Here is a 5,036-nt window from a genome sequence, read left to right on the forward strand (position 1 = left end):
AACATGGCTCTTGCATACAAATCCGAGTCAACAGCACCTCCATCCTTCCCACTGTTTCACCAAAAGCCCCTGGCATCATCCCAAACCTCCTTTGTTTATACCCCACATCGCATCAGCCCAGAAACCCAGCTGGCCCTGACTTCAAAATACTACCAGGATCTTCTTGCCACTGGGACTGCTACCATTGTCGCTAAACCACCATCGCCATTCACCAGGATCATCGTCTCTCTGTCGCTGCCACCGTGACAGCCCACACCACACTCCATTGTTCTCACCAGGTGATGCCACACCTCTGCTGAAAGCCTTCCGTGGCTTCCCTGGCACAACTAGAGTCAGGGCAGAGCCCTGCACAGCCTGCAAGTCCTCCCAGCATCCCGATGTCCTCAGCCTCTCTGACTCACCCACCTCTCCCCAGCCTTGATCCCAGCCCTCTCACCAGCCTCGCTGTTCTCTTTGCTGGTCCTCAGGGCCTCACTGCTGCCTCTTGCCCTGGAAATCCACAAGGCTCACCCCTTTACTTCTGCAGTCTCTTTGTTAATCCCAGAAATGCTTTCTGCAACCATGCTACTCAAAATTGTTTTTTCCTGGCCCAAGTTGGGCTACTTATTTATTCCATGAATGCATCACCTTATAATAGTCTGTGGTATTTACTTTTTTGTTGTTTGTCATCAGGGGGCTGAGATTTTTGTCTGAATCATCTAGAACAGCCATTAACAAATGATAGACAACCACTAAATATACATTGACTGTTAAATGAGTTGATGGGGGCCAGTGCTGTGATATAGTGGGTAAAGTAGTTCTCTGCAGTGCCAGCATCTCCTATGGTGGCCAGTTCGAGTTCCAGCTGCTCCACCTCGGATCCAGCTCCCTGCTATTGTGCCTGGAAATGCAGTGGAAGATGGCCCAAGTCCTTGGGTCCCTGCACCCATATGGGAGACCCAGAAGAAGCTCCAGGCTCTTGGCTTAGGATCAGCCCAGCTCCAGCTGTTGTAGCCATTTGGGGAGTGAACCAGTTGATAAAAGACCTCTCTCTCTGCCTCTGCCTCTCTGTAACTGCCTTTCAAATGAATCTTCAAAAAAAAAATGATTTGGTGCACTCATAATATTTTTCAGGACCTACTGTGTGCAAAACTCTACCAGCCCCAACACAAGGATGATCTCCTTAAAAACTGATGAAAAACAAATTCATAAAACTATGGTACTTATTCCATTTACCTGATATGACTATTGAAACTCAGTTGGAATAAGCCAGATCTCACATTCAGACATACATTAGTGAAGACCTTTTTTTTTTTTTTTTTTTTTGACAGGCAGAGTTAGACAGTGAGAGAGAGAGAGAGACAGAGAGAAAGGTCTTCCTTCCGTTGGTTCACCCCCCAAATGGCCGCCATGGCCGGAGCTACACCGACCCGAAGCCAGGAGCCAGGTGCTTCTCCTGGTCTCCCATGCAGGTACAGGGCACAAGCACTTGGGCCATCCTCCACTGCCTTCCCGGGCCACAGCAGGGAGCTGGACTGGAAAAGGGGCAACCGGGTCAGAATCCGGTGCCCAGATCGGGACTAGAACCTGGGGTGCCAGCGCTGCAAGTGGAGGATTAGCCTAGTGAGCTGTGGCGCCGGCCGGTGAAGACCTTTTTAACAATAATATTCAAAATCAGAATCAAAGACAATGTCTGCACCTGACAGCAAGTTTTGAGAAAAACAGAAAGAAGTGCAGCTTTACCTCCTAATCATTGCAATTGTTAAAACCTACTGTTTTTCAGGCTCTTATTCTGCACCAGGCACCATGGTAAGAGCTTTGCAGATCTCATTCCACTTAATCCCCACAATGAAGTGAGGCAGAGACCATGATTGCCATTTCTTAGGTGATTAAACTGAGGCTTGGAGGTTAAAGGGCATGGCCAAGGTTCAGGGCCAACCACCGGTGGCTCCATTGTCGGGTTATCCACCCAAGCAGACTGAGAATTTTTAACCAATCATGACTGAGATAGGATAGAGAACCATAGCACTGCATTGCAAAATAAGAGCACTGCAAAAATAAAAAAAATTTTTCATGGAAAATGAAATTAAAACATGTTTGTTTTAGTACAAAAAAATGAAAACTGTGCATAGTTTTTTTCATCCTATGGATTTCCACAAGTGTTTGAAGTCCCCTTATTTTTTTGGCTAAAGACTCATGTTTAATACCAATCTCTATCTTTTCTCAATTTTATTTGTGAGTAACACACGAATCTCAGAAGTTAAAGCTAGTGGTTTTCGTTGAGAACTTTTGCGTATTTCTCCATAAACCAAATAGCTTCAGATCCACCTCTGTGGTTTCCCAGCTAACAAAATGATGTTCCACCTGGTGATTTTTATACCTCTGCTTCTGCTTGATTAGAAAGACTCTCACTTAAAGCCCACGCTTGTGCTGCTGCCCTGTCTCGCAGGAGCCATGCCTCTCATCTGGGGCACCCCACTGTGAGGAGGCCTAAGGAGATGTAGAGAGCCAAGGAGAATTCCCAGGCCTAATTTAAGGACTTCATTCCCTTTCAGTTGTCCTGTGCTCCATCTCTCTTGATCCCCGCCCCCTCCTCCCCACCCCATTCCAGGGCCAGGCCTCCCAGAGTCCTTGTGACCACGCCAGGGTAAGGTCAGAAAGTAACCTGGCCAAATGGAAAGTATCCAACACAACAAACGTTTCTTGGGCTCGCTCTGATCCTAGGAGCCGAATGGTTCCAGAGTTCAACAGTCGGAGAGATGTGAAGGAGTAGGGGAAAGGGAGAGAAGAGAGGAGAGAGGAGGGAAGTGAAGAGAGAGGGAAGGAAGTGAGAAGACCCTATTTGTGGCTGCAGGAGAGGAAAGGAAAAAAGCCCCACAAGGAAACTACCAACAGATGGTAAATACATTTTTAATTCTCCTGTCGTACTGTGTGGACTTGTGCACATTTGTCCTGCTGTGTTAGGTTCCTGAAATAGCTAGCCATGCAACAGGACAAGCTTTGGGAAACCATGCTCGCTGACAAAACAGGAAAGGCTCCTAGTAGGTTGGAGTGGATTTGCTCCCAGCCTGCAGTTCCTCCGTGTGGCATCTGCTGTCATTTTTGGTGCAAGAAGATCTTCTCACTAGTTGGGTCTCACTGATGATGTTTTGAAACATACCGTTTCCAATAGCCCTCTGAGCTCTACTTACGATTAGTAAATGTGGGCAGGAGCCATCTGATGACTCTAAGAGGTGAAAGGAGGTGAGGTTCATTTCTGTACGGATCCTAAATCCACCGGGATCATGAGAAACACTGGTGGCAGCCCAGAGCTCCTCACCTGGTGCTCCTCATACTTTTGGTTTTGGCAAAATGTCCCCTAGAATAGCATGGAAATTCCAAGGCCAGAAAAAGGATCAACTGTGATCATGGGTTGCTCTACTAAGGAGCTAAGGGGATAGGCTGCTGCAGCACCTTCAGCTGACCAGGCCTCTGGGAAGGAGCTGAGACAGGCAGCAGGAAGGACTTACCATCCCAGTCAACACCATCTCTGAGTACATCAGCAAAAGAGGAAAAGGAGCCGATGATTCCCAACAGAATGTGGATTAACGAGGAGAAGCTGATTGCTTAATCAGAGTCTAAGAAATACGGCGTATACAATAGCATGTGATTACAATTGGAAGGATCCTTGGGGAATCTAGTTCTAATTTTTTTTTTATTTCATTTTAAAGACAGGAATCTGGGCCAAAGACTTGAAGGAAATTGGCAAAGATCACACAACTAGTTACTGGCAAATTCAGAACTGGAACCGAGGCACCTCTGTCAGGCTTGTGTGTGCTCTCCTTCTTCAGGCACAGAAGCTGGGGCACCACTGCGACAGGCGAAATCCAGTCCCACAAGACCTTGGCCATGGCAGCCCACACGCTTGGGCTCTTGGCAAGAGGGAGCCGCTGACTGGCCTGGGCATGTCTGGGAAAGTGGTTGTTCTTTATAGACAAGGATTCAGGCTAACATGTATTTGTTAAATCTACCCCTCCCCTTTTGGAGCCTGTCTAGATCATGTAGCTCCCACACTGTTGGGCCCAGCTGGGATTCTCTTGTCTTGAAACAGCAGGGAAGACTGGCAGGCAAGGATTAAAGACACTGGCAGAAGAGAGCCAGGAGCCTCACACAATTACTACCCACCCGGTGCCTTCCTGGCCTAAGAATTTCTCCAAGCCTCTTTTGGAGGCAGAGGTAGGTGGAAGATAGGGGATTTGTGTTCTCAGTGAAAGAAAACTGAAACACTTTGGCCCTGTTCAGTTTGATAAAATCTTGATTTCATGTAAGTTTAAGTTTCTGTAAGACTAAATGTATTCTTGCTCAAAATGACTTATACATTCGTAGATAATTTTTCCAATGGGTAAACATATATAATAAAATGTTCTCGATGAGCTCTTTTTTTCAAAACAAGTTCTTTTTTGTTTTCCAGAAAGTTAACTAGGAAGCATCTCAAAAGCCAGTTTAAAAACAGGGTAAAGTCGCCACCTGCAGTGCTGGCATCTCATATGGGTGCCGGTTCGAGACCCGGCTGCTCTACTTCCAATCCAGCTCTCTGCTATGGCCTGGGAAAGCAGTGAAAGATGGCCCTAGTGCTGGGGCCCCTGGGTCCACATGGGAGACCTGGAAGAAGCTCCTGGCTCCTGGCTCCTAGCTTCAGATCATCACAGCTCCAGCCGTTGCAGCCAGTTGGGGAGTGAACCAGGGGTTGGAAGACTTTCTCTCTCTCTCTGTGTGTAACTCTGACTTTCAAATAAATAAATAAATAAAATCTTTCAAAAAATTAAAAAGAATTAATTTTATCATTTTGAATACTCTGGCTTAATCTACTGGCTATCACCATCATGCTAGGTACAGGTGAGGGGGTAGGGTGGGAATGATCTTAAGTGAGTTATTGTCAGTAGAGCAGTAATGAAGGCCCACCTAAGTTTATTTCATTCCTGTGATCCAAATTTGATTATCTTGATAACATCACTGGGGATACTAGGCACTTTCATAATCACAGCTCAGGGCCTTGGAACAAAAAGAAAAAGGAAAAA

The 5,036-nt window shown here is 46.5% G+C and overlaps 1 long non-coding RNA gene across 1 annotated transcript; it reads left to right on the forward strand.

The window, feature by feature from the left end:
* The first annotated feature begins 3,689 nt into the window (after positions 1-3,689).
* LOC138849698 (uncharacterized) lies at positions 3,690-4,787 on the forward strand. The gene is made up of 2 exons (XR_011388748.1): positions 3,690-4,194; positions 4,430-4,787. It is a non-coding gene; the product is annotated as an uncharacterized lncRNA (long non-coding RNA).
* The last annotated feature ends 249 nt before the right edge of the window (positions 4,788-5,036 follow it).

Source organism: Oryctolagus cuniculus, chromosome 5 (assembly GCF_964237555.1).
Source record: "Oryctolagus cuniculus chromosome 5, mOryCun1.1, whole genome shotgun sequence".
In the NCBI taxonomy this organism is placed as follows: Eukaryota; Metazoa; Chordata; class Mammalia; order Lagomorpha; family Leporidae; genus Oryctolagus; species Oryctolagus cuniculus.